At 34.7% G+C, this 18,153-nt stretch overlaps 1 long non-coding RNA gene across 1 annotated transcript in view; it reads right to left on the bottom strand.

Annotated features, from left to right (window-relative positions):
• Positions 1 to 3,219: 3,219 nt before the first annotated feature.
• The window catches only part of LOC109502775, a 35,546-nt gene continuing 20,612 nt past the window's right edge, over positions 3,220 to 18,153 (bottom strand). Inside the window, exon 3 of the long non-coding RNA XR_002161615.3 lies at positions 3,220 to 3,471. This is a non-coding gene — a long non-coding RNA (uncharacterized LOC109502775). The remainder of the gene's footprint in view (positions 3,472 to 18,153) is intronic.

Below are 18,153 nucleotides of genomic sequence, written 5' to 3'. Positions count from 1 at the left end.
GACTGGATTTCAAGTTTAAGGAAACAAAAATGTTTTTATAATGCAATGAGATCTTTAGCAATTTAAGGATGTTTTAGTAAAGGTACACTTGACATTAAATCCACATTACAGATTAAAATTATATACTGGAAGATCAGGAAAATTATCAGTTATTAGTAAGTTTTTAGAGAAATATCTTACTTATTAATAGAAAATTAACCAATTTTTACTAGCCAGCCAAATCAAAGTACCCATTCCTATGCAATCCTTCTCACTCTACTTTCATGCCTAATTCAGTATTTCAGAGAGCAAAAATGTGCAAATACATATGACAGAACTTTGTAAATTGGCTTGGCTATGTAAATATGTAAATATGGCATTTGTAGTAAAGAGTCCTGCTTAGCCATCAACATTCTTTCTCTGATAAATATATTCCTCTCAAATATATTCCTCAGAGCATAGAAGCTCAGAAAATCAGCATGTGTACACTCACATCATTAATTTAATCATGGAAGGACAAAGAACAAGGCATATTTTTGCATTAACATATATATTGTCCTGAGATAGATATTTTCAAAAATTTCCAATTGATATCTCTGAATCTTTGAACTATTCCTTTTTTCATAAAGGTAGCAATAATTAAATATAATGATGTAAGAAATTTTAAATAAACAATATTTTCTTGACTGCTTTAACAGTAATGTGATGTATTACTGTCTTTGTTTGCCTTCCCTCAGAGTAAACCTGGAGGGAAGGTTTCCAGGGAAAGTAGTTTATTTGGAAGATGATCATATGAGAAACCAGTAGGGGAGTAGGAAGTGTCACTAAAGAGTAGATTATCAAACCAGTATACCTGTAGGCAAATGGAACTAAATCCCACTCAGAAACTCTGAGAGCCAGAGGAGGATACAGAGCCTAGAGTAAGTCTGCCCTAGGCGCTGGAGAGCTGTGCTACATCCCACCAACACTCATTCATCTGTGGATGAGGGCTCTTTGGCAGGTGCCAGTGAAACCCCTGGCTCTACCAGCCTGGCCCACCAGTGGGGAGAGTGTCCTCTTTCTACTAGAGAAAGGCCTCTGTTAAGGCTTTTATGATATGTCAACTTGACTCTAGTCCCCAGTTATTCAGTCAAACATAATTCTAGGTACTGCTGTTAAGGAATTTTGCAGATGTAATTAAAGTTCCTCTCCACTGACTTTAAGTAAAGATTATCCTGGATAATCTGGCTGGTCCTGATGGAATCTGTTGAAAGACTTTACATGTGGACCTGAGACTTCCTGCAAGAGAGAAGAAATTCTCTCTGTGAGCAAGAACTTTGACCCTTGTTCATGTGTTCCAGCCTGCTGAGTTTTCCCCTTCCTGATTCTGCCTGCCCTATGGATTTCAGACGTTCTTAGCCCACTCTTGCAATCATGTAAGCCAAGCCAGTGGCCAATGCTTGGAGAGAGAGGAGAGAGAGAGATTGTACTTCTGCTTCTCTGGTTGAAACTTGACTCATATGCTCTCTGCCAAAGATACAGAGATACAGTTGCAGGCAATTGAACCTTGAGCTGCATGGAAATGATGTGTCAAGTTGATATAGGCACGGCACTGATACATCCATAGCCCATGTTAAATTCATTCCATCTTATCACTGATTTCCCAAGGTGACTGCTAGTGACATTCTTTAAAAAACAGATCTCCATTAAAAGGTTTAGTTTATGTAAGCTATAGTAACCTTGTTGTTTTGGTCTTGGGGATGCAACTGGTATTTATCATCTTCCCTCTTCCACCATCTATTCCAGATATCCCTCATTGTTAAGTTAGGTGCCGGCTTTAGTTGCCTGCCTCATAGGGTGACCCAGATCTTTATCCCTGAGGGGTCTGAGACCCTGGTTATGGTGCCCCTGTCATGTTCTGGTTGACTTGGCCCTCATGATTGCTCTAGAAATAATAGCAGTGGGAATTGAGGTCAGAAGTTCAGAAGGACAAGTCCTATGCCTCAGTTGTTTTTTCATGGTTTCCAATCAAAGGTAATTTGATATCCTCTAGCAAGAGCAAGAAAGCCACTTACAGCAGCCTAGGGGGTTCACGGAAATCTGGGGGGTTCAAGATTCTCAAGTGCATCCACTGAAGTGTTCCTATTTCAGGTATTACTCCTTCCCTATCAGTGTCATTACTTTTAAATAAATGAAGTTTTTCCTGCTAATTTTGTTGGAAGAGGTCAGCAAGAAAATGTGACTGCTGGTTGGTCTGCAAGCTGAGCGTGAGTGATAGGAGGCTCTTCACATCCTCTCCTGTCCTTAGAATGCATTCTGCCCACCATCCCCACACTGGGAGCTGTTTTATAGACACAGCCTTGAGAGAGCAATGTATTGTTGACACCATCTGGACTGAATACATGACTGAACTCAATTTAAAGCTTCTACAAAAACTTTTTCAGAGTCTGGCAGGTAGGTGCAGAGCTCTATTCATCTTGTGGCCACCCAAGACAAACCTCATATATAAGTTCCCTTGCTGATTAAAACAGTTACTTACCAACCTAGATCTCCTTGTCTTCCACATATGGGGAGGTGTCAGAGTGGCAGAGAGTTGTAGTTTCAGATTTCACTCAGGAATCTCCCAATGTGGGGACCAACAAATACTCACAACCAAATTATATGTCAGTTTTTTGCACAGTCTGCCTTCTGACTACAGGAGATCAGAGTTCACTGCTACAGAAGGCTTATGACTTTCACAGTGTGCTCTGAGTTCATAGATGGCTGACCAGTTCCTATTTGTTTGTTTGTTGTTTCTTTCAGGGAATCAAAGCAGTTAGCCAAAAAAAAAAAAAAATAAAAAATAAAAAATAAAAAAGTAAAACAAAAAACTTATTTCTTATAATTTAATTTCCCCTTGTAGCTCTCAAATGTTAGAGGTTCTAGATAAGAAAGTATATCCTCTTTTACCTGCATTCTGTTTCAAATTACCATGCCAGAGAATATCATTATCTCCTTACTACTGATAACAGTGTCTTTCTTTCTTTCTTTCTTTTTTTTTAATCTGCTTGAAAAGTGATCAAATTTCAGAACTCAATCCTAAGGCTTTGCTTAGGACCACAAATGATATCATCTTATGTATGGTTTCCCCCCAAACAGAGCCTGAGACAAAAAGGTAAGTGCTGGTAGTTATGCAATAAAATATCATAGAAATATTGAGAGAATAGTATATAGATTTGAATTTGGATAGAATTGATATAGAAAGGGAAAAATTCAGCAGAGTAAGTTGTCAATCATGTTATAATATTTAGGAGGTAGTAAGGAACAAACCCCTCAGAATAAGTCTGCCAAATGAATAATGGAGCTGCCAGATTATGCACCAGCTTCTGCCACTCATTGGTTGGGCTGATGGGGAAGCATTTCTATGTCCCCAGTATCCGGCTTATAATTCACATAGGTAGTGCATTCTTCTTTGACAAGACAAAGGTCTTATGCGAAGAGACACAGGTGCTGACAATAGGTAGACAAGCAGGCCTGCAATATTCAAAATAAAATAAAACACAGTAAATAATTAGTAGATATGGATAGAGCACCAATATCTGTCCCATTTACCTTAAATACTAATGGTGTATATTCAACATAATCTGTCAACCGTTGATTACTTGGAAAGGCAAAATGTACATTTACAGTGATCATTAAGAAAGCACAGTAACAATTTTGAGAGAGTCATTGGGAACCATTACTTATAGTAGATGAGGCAGCACCATAAGTAATGATGTATGCAGCGTCAGCATTGAATAAATTCTAAAAGGAACTAGAGGGGCAGGAACAGCTACATTATCATTTCAAAACAAATATCCATATGAACATGGGTGGGTGAGAAAAGACTTTTTTAAAAATTTAAAAAATTAATATAAACAATTGAATTAGCATCTGGGTGATTCTCATTCAACTGGTCCATCACCACATTAGTATTATTTTTTAAACCTTTCTTGTCTCAGGTTCATAAAGGCATGTTTTTGCCTACAAAAATGTAAAGTATGTAATTGATGTAAAATAGATTTTTATACAGGATGTAAAGTAGAAATTATTTTTATTTTTAATATAACTATATTTCCTAGCACCATATAGGATCAATTCTAGGGTGTCCCGAGGAAAATATTTTTGCATGGCTCCTGTTTGTCTGAACAATTCTTACAAGAATGTATTACACGATTTGTGCATCCATGTGAAGTAGAATGTTTTTTTGATGAAGATTTAGAATAATGGATAAAGATATTTAAGTATTTGCTTATTGTCCTGTCTTGCCTATGAAGATTCTTTGTAACATGTAGGAACTATCTTTTACTGTTTAGATCCAGGAAACAACTCTTCATATTCTTTATTGTTAAATGTGTGTGTGTGCCATCATGAACAAAGGGTACCAATGCAGTTATTATTTATAACATCATGGTAATTGAGAACTTTTGAAAATGTAATATAGATCTTGACTTTTCAGTTTCTTTCAGCATTTTTTCATTCTGATGCTGATTATATCCTTACCCAAGGTGCTGCATCCCCCATCATGAATACTAGTTTCTAATTATTCTCTTCAAAGTTGTTAACAGTTTTCTTAGCGATGACCACAAATGGACATCTTACCAAAAGTATGCAGGGAAATGTTAATGAAAATTTCTTTTCTGGCCATGTCAAATTTACCATTCAGAATTGTATAGTATTGCTGCAGAACAACACATCTCCTAAACATTTTTTCTCTTGAATACTTTGGGCCATAATTACTCTATTTCTAGAATGTGATCTCTTTCAGTGATGATCAATCACACTGCAGCCTTCCATACACCATCAAGGAGCATAGGTAAGTCCCGTGAGCAGAGTACAAAAAGTGATCTCCTTCAGGAAGGAGTGTCCATCCTCCTCAGACCAGGCTTAACATTGATTAGAGAGAAAACAATGATATCATACCTATCAAAGTTAAGAGTCACTGTATGTGGGAAGGCTGGGAACAGGTGTGAACTTGGTGAAAGTATCTTTCTGTGGCTGAGGCCATCTCTGAAAGGAGGTGACAGCAAGGCTATCTGCAGGCAGAACTCCCATCAGCTGGTTATTCAGGGAGTGTTTCATTCATGCAGAGGAAATATGGTCAATATATCACAACATCCTCCACAGGCATTTTTTCTAAATCAATTTCCAACTATTGGTTATAGATATATGGTAAAGAAACTGGATTTTTAATTTTGATTATATATTCAGCACATCCACTAAACTTTCTTGTTACATCAAATAAATGTGGAAACTTTGATCCAATAACTATGAATTACTTATTTTATGTTGAACCAACTTTAAATTCTTTAAACAATATTCAACATATTCAAAATATATTTATTTTTGTGCATATAAAACTTTATTTTGCTGGTTCTATGTTCATGGTTATCTAAAAATTTTTCCAATATTATGGTTACATTCATTTCTTAAATTATTTAGAATATTTCTTATTTTATGTTCTCTGAAAATATACTATGAAATACTATGATTTTCGATCTTTGAATATTTGTAGGAACAAAACAGAAAATGCTATTTTATTTGGTTTATTTGTGGCAACATTTGTACTGGCTTAATTTTTTTAGTGATTCTACAGAAGTTCAAGTTTTCTATCATTGTCTAAGAAATTTTCTACTTTACCTAAGCTAATACATGTAATGCTACACAGTCCTGGTAGTTTGGGCTTGTTTTTGGTTTTTTTAACTTTGAAATCTCTTCTGCATGCTTAATAATGTCTTTTTTCACGGTGAAATGGGCACCAAGCAATCAGAAGCGATAATGGTTATCAAACACTAGTACAGATATACTAGTGAATATTTGATTAAGTGATTCTCACTGTAATATGACTACATTAATTTCCATTTCCCTCTATTTTTTGTTCTATTACTGACTAACCGCTTAGGTTTTGGCTCATGTAAATTTAACCTCTCTTGTTTGTAGTAATAGCTTTTTGTTTTTTCTTAGTTGACAGTTGTGCCTGAAAAGTTACCTTGAATAATTCCTTATTAGTCAGATTATTTTACAGCTTACGCATTACATCGCAAAGTGATGCTACCAAATTAAAATTATCCTTAAAAAAAAAGGCAGAAGTTATGACTAGCACTGTATTGTTTGTTTTCCAGCCCCAGAAATTCTATTTCTAATGTGCAACACCAATCATAATTAAATGATGGTCTTTCCTAGTTATCACATTTTTAAATTGGTGAATTTTTTTTGGTGCCAAATAAAGATCTAACAGGTGCTTAGATATATGAAACACATATTATATATTCAGTGGATTGAAAACCAAAAATTAAAACTTCTATGAAGTATGAACTACTGGTCTAAAGTCTTTATGGTAATATCTACTTGTGTGTATGGTTGTCTGGGATTCTAATACCTAAAGATGGGATTATATATCTGCTATACAAACTAATTATGCTTTCATTACACCCAGCATATGAAACCAGAATATGTATACAATCCTTGTATGTGATGGTATGAACATCAACAATAATTTACATCATAGTAATAATTGTGAAGCAGCATAAGATAGTCTATAATAAAAATACTATTGTGTGAAGTCTTTGTGTTTTAATGTGTTTCATTATAATCTAGTTTTTAGAAAATTGCTGGTCTGTGGTTCCTGTTTGTAGTAACTTCATAAAAATAAAAAGATTCTTTACCAACCATTCCTGATCTGCTAGGGAAGATCGTTTTTACCCTAATTTTTCAAAAACTTGTAACTGTAGCTGAAGCTCTTTTAAGTTAAAGAGAGATAAGACCAAGTAGCAGATACAGTTTGTCTGAGTACCTGGTTCAGAGTATGGGGTTGTTTAAGTTTGGACATAAAAACAAGTCAGTAAACAAAGATATATATTAAACCTCCACAAATAAAGTTTTTAGACATTTACTAAGAAATTGGGTATGGTTTCATTTCACTGTACTCTATAAATGTTTTATTTCTTTGAAAAAAGTTTTTGTTGTTGCACTTGTGGGATTTTTTTCTTTTAAGTTTTCTCTCACACATCATCTTTTATTTGATCTAATTTGTGAAACAGTTTAAATAAGTCAGCACACTTCTTAATCCTCTCAAGATGACAAGTAACTGAGATGCTTAGTGAATGATGAGTTTCTTGAAAAGCGTTAAGTTAAAATGATTTAGATTATCTAATTCTAAGCTATGACTTAATACAGCTATAGGAAAATGATTGTCAAAAGGCTGAATCTTCTGAAGCACCAATACTTGGAAACAACTATATAAATCCATTAGAGTTACAACTCTAAAATGTAGAAAAATAGTGTAGAAAATTTACTGAAATAATTTTTATTCAAACAGCAAATATAAACAACTGTGGATTAAAAATTAGTGCCCAACAAACATATAACGCAAAGTTATTATTCCAAATTATTTTAAAGTAAATATCATCAATAATAACTCAAATGAAATACACAGATTAGTTTAAATATATATTAAAAATGAATTTCATATGCCGTATTGAATATAAAAGCACTTTTTGATTATTTATACATGACTGATTTTTAAAAGTTCTAACACTATGGGGGAAATACAAAGGCATTTTTAAAAAGCACCTAGCATCAGGGGTGCCTGGGTGGCTCAGTAGGTTGGGCATCTGACTCTTGATTTCAGTTCAAGTCATGATCCCAGGGTTGTGCGATTGAGCCCCACGTCAGGCTTCATGTTAAGCGTAGAGCCTACTTAAGATTCTCAATCTTTTCTCTCTCTCTCTCTCTCTCTCTCTCTCTCTCTCTCTCTCTCTCTCTTCTCTTCTCTTCTCCCTCCCTCCCTCTGTCCCTCTACCCTGCTCATGATCTCTCTGTCTCTTAAAAATAAAAAAAATTAAAAAAAAAGTTTAATAAATAAAAAGCACCTAGAATAAAAAAATAAAGTTCTATGCAACATACTATAAGAAAAACTATATTTAAAACATTCTAAAATTAAGCCTAGGTAATTATAAAATAGGAAATTGGTAGGGCTGATATTAAGTATAGACTTTGAGGAGAATAAGTTCCAAGTTCTTTTTTTTTTCAAGCTCCAAGCTCTTACATAGCTGGTTGTAGTGATATCCCTCACTTATGACTAAAAATAATGTTAATAGTAGTTAAAATGACATTGAAACTCAAATTATTGGACCAAGATTTGGAATTGTCTTACCACTGTAGTTTTACAATACAATTAATTACTTGTAAGTATGAAAGAAATCTGAAATGTTGTGACTCATGCTATCTAGAAACAAATATAAATTAACATTGAGATTCGCAATAAAAGCAATAGTTGCTTTCATATCTACAACAAAAATGCTATGTTGTGAAAAGAAAAATAGTTTATTTTTTCAAATTTAAAAAGAAAATTTAAAGACAGAGGTATTATTAAAATATTAGCTATCCAAATATTATAATACTTATGAATGAAAATAGGGTAATATTTTTACATATGATAAAAATGCAATAACAAAAGTTTAGAATTAGGCTTTTCTACCAATTTGAGGACTATTTCTTTCTAAAAACCAAGTCTAGTTTATCCTGAAGTACAAATAACAGGTTCTAATGACATCTAGTCAGCATGTGATCAAGTAAATACATGATTGGCTTTTAAACAGCATTCAATTCTTCTCTTTCATCTTTCTCTACTCCTCATAATTGCCTCTGCTCTAATTCATTGCCAGTGAAGATCAAAGGCAAAGCCTCTCCATTTTAAAATAATAAGTGAAGCCATAACCTTGATTAATTTGATCAAACCCATGGGTTGAACCAATTTTTTAAAAAGTAGAAATCTTGAATTTGTCACAAAGTCAGCATATATGAGTAAGTTGACTTTCTTGGGGCTCTTCCTTCTATGTACCCAGGATAAAAAGAGTTTGGGTCAGGCTAGTCAGTTGACTCCTTAAATTCTGTGTCATTCAGGAGGCCACTGGTGTGTGCCTGCTGCCTGCACGTGAAGATTCAGGCTGACATCTAAGCTATCCATTTGGAGACATTAAAACGACCTTGCTCACTCATTCTTCCTTTAGCTCTCTCTGATTCCATTGCTTCTTTACTAATGGATGTGCTTTCATTTCACTGAATTACAAGTTTCCAGTCTCACATTTGGACTCACAAACCTATAAAATGAAATTTATAATACTTTTATTTTTAGGAGATTTATACTGATTCAGTTAGTTAATTTAAGTAAGTTTTGTTTGTTTTGTTTTGTTTTGTTTTTCAAATGGCCCAGAGTAGTTAATAGAGTTCTGGAATTGAATTATAAGACCAAAAACACGAGTAATAAAGTATTCTGTGGTTTGTTTTTCCATTGTACCCTATACTTATATTTTAAGACAGAAAAAAGGAGGGGTGGATGACTGAAATCATATTAGGAATGTATCTTGAATTTCTGTTAATATTTGCAAATAACTGCATAAACATTTTACTAGAACACAATATCATAATATTTCATAGAAAAAAGTGATATAGTGATTTGGTGAAACAGGTATTACTACTTTGCCACTCTTGAGTTTACCATTAATTTTCAGATACTTATTGAGCATTTGCTACATTTCAGGTATTATAGTAAGACAAGTAATATAAGACCAGTACTGTTCTTACAGATCACAGTTATAAAGGTGAGATAATAATAAGGGGTGCTCAGGTGGCTCAGCTGGTTAAGCATCTGACTCTTGGTCTCTCTGATCAAGTCATGATCTTGTGGTTTCATGAGTTTGAGTCCCATGTCGGACTCTGCGCTGACAGCACAGAACCTGATTGGGATCCTTTCCCCTCTCTCTCTCTCCTCCTTCCCCACTCACACTGTCTCAGTCTCTCTCAAAATAAATAAACTTTAAAAAAAGGTAATAATAAGTAAAATACACTATGGTAAATGTTTACACTTATCTCTATTATCAGTACTTCATGTTCATAGTGAAGACTCAGGACCCTGACAAATCACAAGGAAAATTCTCCAGTTTAGAAAGATCATATAATCTTTAACATAATTTTAATATTCAGATTATTTTATATAAAGTGATGATTTAAATGTCTATTCCATACAAAGAAGTTATAATAACTCTCTATTATCCAGAGTGTCACCACTAATTGGGTTTGGAGGTTAATGAGATTCAACTAAAGAAAAGAAGAGACAGGGAAAAAATATTGAAGGAGAGGCTGTGACCAAGGACTGAACATAAGAGGGAAAGAGAATGCTTTTTCATGCAGTAACTAAAACTTTAGCTGAACATTTCAGTAAATGTTTTTATTGAGCAAGACATTATTTTAAATGATTTGTTTTCTTTTTTCATTTACTGATATATAATCTTCTAAATTTGAAATTAAGATTGCTTCATTACAACTATTAATATATTACTTAAAATAAAACACCGTATTTATAAATTTTTTTTCAACATTTATTTATTTTTTTGGGACAGAGAGAGACAGAACATGAACGGGGGAGGGGCAGAGAGAGCGGGAGACACAGAATCGGAAACAGGCTCCAGGCTCTGAGCCATCAGCCCAGAGCCTGACGCAGGGCTCGAACTCACGGACTGCGAGATCGTGACCTGGCTGAAGTCGGACGCTTAACCGACTGCGCCACCCAGGCGCCCCTAAAACACCGTATTTAACACAATGAAACACTTTTTAGGATGTTTAACTTGAAACAAAGACTTTTCATTTTTTTTCTTTCTCTCTTTCTCAGCATTCATATTGGAGACAAAAGATCCTACCTCTTATACTTTAAAAAATTCTTTCAAGGTATGACATATAGTGCTTATAACCACATGCCTGATATAAACAGTCCAGAGATCCTCCATAGTCTGTGAATCCCAAGCAGTAGAAAAGTGATTTAAAAAGTCAGATTAGGCCAAGGGATATTGAATAGTGAGTGGAACTGAAACAGATTTCTTGGTCTCATTCTCCCTGTATCTAAGATGAAGAACTTAAATAGCATGTTTTTTAAAGAATACATTGGTAGATTTCTCCTCACTGTAAGGTAGAAAGGCTATGATTTCTATTTTACCCTTTTTCCTATCACATCTGTTTGATATAGATTAGTGAATCTCAATTGTTGATAATTGCATCATATAATTCAGACTGCAAATTTGCCCATCTTCTTAGCACAATTTTTTGATTCCTATTTCTACATACAGTGTGAATCCAAGAACAGGACAGAAAAACACATAGTCATCTAAGCAGGAAAACTTTAGTGAAAATAATTATTCATATGAGATTGTGTTAATGGAATATTGGCTAAAATATAAACTGAAGAATGACTTAGGGATTGTGGGAGAAATTGAGAAGAGAAGAATCCTCCAAGTATTCCCATCCAAGAATTGGATTCACATTAGAGAAAATAGGGTTTCAGCCCCTGGATATCACATGAGTTCACTGGATTGTCCTTGGCCAGTGATGCTTTATACACAAAGGGTCAAGACTGATAGTTCAGGAATCAACTGTTGTAAGATCAAGGAAATGTGATTGGAAACCAGTGGAGGAGAGACAAGCCTGTTTGCTGTCAAACTTGATGGAAAATCACAGGAGGTGTGATGTGTTCATGAATTCAGTGGAGACCTGTCATTGGATGCAAGTTGGAGCATTCACAAAATGTGCCAGCTGCTCGTGGGGTACACATGAACTCACATCTGGTAATGTGCACAAGTGGAGATGCTTAACAGGAATTGCCACCACCACCACCAACTGACTGAGGGAGAGAGACATGCTGAGACACACCAGTCTTCACACTCCACTATGGATTGCAAAGTAAAACAAAGGAGGGGGCTACGATGTCCCTAATTTCTACATATTAATGTTATCAATGGCAAACATTACTTTAATCAGTTTTCCATTAATTCATTAAATTAACTTCCTTAGGAGGGAATTTAGGATTCTATCAGAACATTAAAGGCTGTTGTACTGAACAATATATATAATTTATCCAGATCATTATGTCTTCAGCACATCATCAAATCTCTAGTGTTAGCTGAGGTTGGACAAGAATTTTAAAGTGTTCCTGTTGACCTATTGATCAGTTAACCATATAGGTGTATGTGTATGCTTTCATTAAAGTATTATAGATGTTAGCTTTATATATACACTTCATAAATACCCTCTTTTACAAGCCAATTCAACTTTACTGCAAAATGTATTTGTCTAATTTTCCTTCAACCGAGTGTTAGAAGAAAAATTGTTGCAGAGGTGTAACAGTGTAATTTGGGAGCGTATATTTCCAATTGATAAGTTGCAGATTTATAATTATTATAAGCAGATTTATAGGTGAAAATATAAGCTAAACCAAATAACAAGCAAATAGCATTTTCATGTAAAACCCAAACAACTATATCGGAACACAAAAACTGATAGGCTCCTGGACAGCTGAAAACAAATGGACATACATCCCTATTTTAGTTTTTGTGTTTACTGTACCAGATGTGCTAGATTACTTAAAGATATTCAAGATGAATAATAATGACAAAGTCAAGAAAGAAATTCCCTTTTCTCTACCTCAGGTAAAGTTAGTTTAAAAAGACTTTGTAAGAGGGCGCCTGGGTGGCTCAGTTGTTTAAGCATCCAGCTTTAGCTCAAGTCATGACAGCACAGTTCGTGAGTTTGACACCCACATCAGGCTCTCTGCTATCAGCATAGGGCCTAACTCAGATCCTCTGTCCCTCTCTCTTTCTGCCCCTCCCCTGCTCTCTCTCTCTCAAAAATAAACAAACATTTAAAAAAGATTTTGTTAAAGTCTTTGTAAAGAAATTCACAAAAATAAATGATATACTATCATTAAATCTTCCTCTACACTTTGATAATTACCAATATAAGATATTCTGTAGTATATTAAGAAAGGATTTTATACATATATATAAATTTCCCTCCCCAAAACTACTCATAACAAAGATGTTTTTAAAGCCTATAATTATTATTATTTCATTTTGGAAATTAAAAACAGTAGAGCATTACTATTTTTAAATTCTAAGAAGTAAAACTATAATCTTATTCTGCCCTATATTTAAATCTATCTCTATGTATATCTGATATGTGTATATTTATCAGTTTGTTTTCAAAGCAAGATAAATTATTTCATCTAGGAACGTAAATAACTTTTTTGCTTCCATGGTTGGGCTCAGAGTTTATTCTAAATTAGAATTTTTTTTATCCTAGGATTTAGTATGCTGTATGTTTCCCTTCACAGCAAAAACTTTAAGAGGAATAACTGATACAATTAATAGTATTAAAAACTTAAATTGGCAGTATATGAGAGTAAAATAAAGATGGCACGACAATTGCAATTTTATGAAGTTCTTTAGAAAAGCCTAAAGGGGGTCAAAAGATGTGATTACTGTCTACAAGAACTAGGCATTATGGAAGATATTCTTTTGTGTAGAAACAAGAAAAATAATGTGAACAATTGGTTTTCCTGACTGATTTGTTTAGTGATGTATATATCATCTTTTGAATGCTGAAGTACTGAAGAAAGAGAGAAAGGTAGGTGAAATGTGGGATCTTTTAAAATAAGGAAAACATTGGGCTAATCAATGAGAATTCATCTCTAAATCCTTGTTGCAAAAATTTTAGTTCACCAGGAATCACTAATAAATGCTATTACTTATAATTGATATAAAATAGAAATAGGTTTATAAAATTAAAATACAAAATATTCAATCAAAGAAAATGTATTTGTTAATACTCTTAATGCAATATTTATGCATGTTAAAAGATTTGGAGATTTCTGACTTTTGCTTCCTCAGTGTGCATATCTGAGACATTTAAATGAGGTGGTTTATGTTGACTAATGAATAATTTCTTATTGACACAGGGTACCAAGAAAGATCAATTTTCCCCACATAATTTCATTCTCCCTTTGCTCACCATTCCCATCATCCCCAACCACCCATTTTTGTACTGGGAATCAGTTTGTAATATGTAAATGAGATTTAATATTACTCTGAGTATCTGCTAAAAACAGCCAATATTGGAGTTTATAGTTATAAGCAAGGGCATTAGAGTCTGAAATTTAAGGATGTAGTTTTATGTTCGAACAAGAACAGGAAAGAATTCTCAGGGACTAATAGAATAATTTACTTAAAGGCAGTAATCTTTGACCTTGAGGAAAACTATAACTTGCTCAGACAATAAATATTTAAGTGGCTTTGGAAAGGAAAAACACCCGGTAAAATCTCTCATAATGCATTAACAAATCAAGTCACCCTTAGCCAATGTAATGTATTGGGTCTAGAGCAGACAAGTTACCCAATGTATCTAATTATACAGAGCTTATACCCTCTGACCTCTTGTCAGTCCACCCTCACTTTGCCTGTAATGGACATAATGATGAATATTCTAAATCACAAATTGTGTCATTACCAATCCATTTCAACTTCTTTATAAGTAAAAAAATAACTTAAAAAGTACTGCTTACTCTTGCAGCTACTGACTCATTTGGTAAGAGCTATATTAGGAATTGTTTCTATTTGCAAATTTCCCAACATACATGTGTACAAAGAGTTTCACACTATGTCTTCTCTATCAGGGCACAGAAATTCACACTATGTCTTCTCTATCAGGGCACAGGGAATTGGTTCTATTTGCAAATTTCCCAACGTACATGTGTAGAAAGAGTTTCATACTATGTCTTCTCTATCAGAGCACACAAAAATAATTTCTGTGTATACACACACACACACACACACACACACACACAATTTCTCTAGAAAGTCTATCTCTGACTGGACTTGTAAAGAATTAGTACCATCACAGACATGTTCAAACTCCTCTCTTTGGAAAGAGTTATCATTCTAGAAAAGAGGGAAATTAGAGCAATCTCATTCTTTCTCCTTTCCACACTGATAATTAAAATGAGTGTAATTAGATTATCCAAACATTTAAATAACATGGAGATAAGTGTCACATAAATAGATCTTTGATTAAAATCATCAAAATGAGCACATCTGCCTACATTATATTCTACATATACATTGAAATGACAACATGTGTGACCATGATTGCTGTATCAAGTCCCAAAGTAATTAATGTAGTTGCAAGGAAAACCATTAATCTTACTGTGTCATTTTCCCTTATTTTAGAAACTTTAAACTTGCACACTATATTAATCTGATATCCAGCTGTCAGAAAGTACATATTTGTCCCTCAGGGTTTTAAGTGCATTCCATATATTTATTCAAGTAGAGTATTTAAGAATATTTTGACCTGTTCCTGAGTTTATTGCAAATTTATTTACTTAATATTCTAGTTTGTCATAAAAATACAGGAGACCAGAACTTGCTAGGCCACATGGGAGACATTAAAATACTATGAGGAGTTACTTTTCCTTCCCTTCCTCCCATGAAGCCAAGACCCAGAGAAAAAAAACAAAGAAACAGAAAAATATATTTCTACAATTATGTGCTAAGTTGTATGGTTCAGAATGTTAGTGTTATAAAAGCGCTGAGAGGCATCAATATTGGATGAGAACTAAGTAGTTGGTAAAGAAACCTTGGAGGCTGTAAGTCTCTGGAAGGGGAAAAAAATGGGGAAGAACATTCTGATTGTGGAAGCAGAAGGAAGAAAACTAATTGGGTGGTAGTTGAAAATAAGGCAAATAAATGTAGGTTAGATGTTGGTAGGAATTAATTGTGACTTTCTAAGCCATTAATTACATGATGAAAGTCCAATTTTAAGAATTTTAACACAGCCATGGAACATAGGATCAGTTGTAGGCAGGACAGACTCAAAATTTCTTTTCTAAATGTGTTGCTCTTGAGGGTAACTCTGTAGTTGATCAGTTAATTTTGAGTCCACAGTTGGGTTTGTTGGAATGTATTTATCGAATATTTTAATGAATTAATTGAGTGAATGTGTCTGAAGAAAATAAGAGGATAATTCTACTTCTGCTTGTTTGTAGCTAGCTGAAAAAGTATCATTTCTACTCTAATAACTAGAAGTAAGCCAGAAAAAAAATTGTAAATTTTCTTGAACCCATAAGGAAGCTGAGCTTTCAGGGAGCCACATACGTAGTTTGAAATAGGACAGCTCCTTCCCCTAAGAAGAAATTGCATGCCTAAACCTTCTCAACAAGAAAGAAAGGCAGGGCCAACATATAAACAAGGAGGATCAAGTGAGCTAAAATGTTAATAAAAATCTAAAGGCCAACTGTGAGCTGATTTGACAGTGTGGAGCCCATGAGAATGAGATGCAAAGGGAGTTTGCCCCCATCCACGGTCTCTTTCTTTCGGAACCCTATGGTACAGTCATAAGAAAACAGAGGACAAGGCTGGAAAACACCTAGAGCTACCCCTCTGTGTGGCAAGCATAGGGAAAAGGATCAGGCTCCTGTAGAGAAAATGGACTGTCTCTGAAAAGCATTTCACATCAAAGGGAGGGACAGCAAACCCCAAGAGCAAAGGGAAGGATATAGAAGAAAGATCTCTACCCATGAGGAAGCTGAGGAAAAATTCTCAAGGCAGGGATGTTATATCAAAAATGGTCTCCCCAAGAACCAGAGAAACACAAGGCAGAATTCTGGCTGTCTGCCATAGGGAAAATGCCAGAAATGCTGAGAAAATCCCACACTGGAGGCCCACTGTTGAGGCTGGAACAGTCTTCCTCCTGCCCCAGGCCCTAGCAGAATCCTAGCAAGACACAAATTTGCAAACATCAGAAATCTACCCCTGGGGAAAGGTTACATGTTTTAAGAGAGAGAATGAGCTCTTCTGTTGTGCAAGCACACATGGATAGTTGAAAAGTGAGGTTGTAGCACAAACACTAAGAAGTGCTCTCTGAGGAGTACCTGGGTGGCTCAGTTGGTTAAGCCAACTGACGCTCGGTTTTGGCTCAGGTCATGATCTTGCAGTTAGTGAGTTTGAGCTCTGCATCAGGCTCTGTGCTGACAGTGCAGAGCCTGCCTGGGGTTCTCTCTCTCTGCCCCTTCCCTACTCATGCCCTCTCTCTCTCTCTCTCTCTCTCTCTCTCTCTCTCAAAAATATATAAATAAACTTAAGAAAAAAAGAAAAGAATTGCTCTCTGAATCCCAGCCCCCCACCTAAGTACAAGGCACCAGTAGACTAATTTTAAGTTTGAATTTTGACAAGATTGATTCAGTATCCCCATGCTACTGCATGAAAGAGGAGAACATATTTCCAGTTATAAATACTATTTACCTCAATCTTTCCTCTTTTACATATGAATCCTAGTATTCAATAAAAATTTATTTGACTCAAACACATACAGTCACACAAACAAAATAAGAGGAAATGAAACAAACTCATGGTCAAGAGACAAAGCAATTGGCAGAATCAAACTCAGAAATGATCCAGATATTGCGACTAACAGTGTGATTTTTTTTCTTTTTTAAATGTTTATTCATTTATTTTGAGAGAGAGGGAGAGAGAATGCAAGTGGGGGAGGGGCAGAGCGAAAGGAAGAGAAAGAATAACAAGCAGGCCCCACGCTCAGCTGATGCATGGCTCAACCTCAGGACAATAAGATCATGACCTGAGCTGAGATCAAGAGTCGGATGCTTAACTGATGGAGCCCCCCAGGTACCTCCAGTGTGAATTTTAAAATAATGAATATGCTTAGAATCAATATGCTTGGAATCTAGTAGAAAACACAGACATGTGCAAACGTGGGAGAATCCCGGTAGAGAGGTAAAACTTTTAAACCAAATATAATGTTAGAAATGAAAGTGATAATGCCAGAGATGGAGAGTTATGTTGGCACAATTGAGTAAATGATCAGTGACCTTAAAGATAGGTTAGTGGAAATCATTCAAATGAATACACTGAGAACAAACAGTGGGGAAAAAAAATCATGTAAACAAATCATGATGATATAGAAGAAAAATATTTTTACTATTAACAATTAATACAATACATACATAAGTAGATACATCATGTTTAAATTGATGAAGGCAAAACAAGAAAAAAATCTTGAAAGCAGCCAAAGAAAAAGACACATTACCTAGAGATGAGCAAAGAAACAAATATGCAAGATTTCTTGCCAGAAACAACGCAACCTCAAAGACAATACTGTAATATCTTTAAGCAGTGGAAGAAAACAAAACCTATCATTTACACTCAGTGAGAATATGTTTATAACTAAAAGTGAAATAGATTTTTCCCAATAAATAATAGCTTCTAGAATTTATTTCTGGCAGACCTGGCTTCAAAAAATGTTCAAAGAAGTTTTCAAGCACAAGAAACAATACCAGAG

This window comes from Felis catus, chromosome C1 (genome assembly GCF_018350175.1).
Source record: "Felis catus isolate Fca126 chromosome C1, F.catus_Fca126_mat1.0, whole genome shotgun sequence".
Taxonomy (NCBI): Eukaryota; Metazoa; Chordata; class Mammalia; order Carnivora; family Felidae; genus Felis; species Felis catus.
This window is presented reverse-complemented; position numbering and strand designations above follow the sequence as displayed.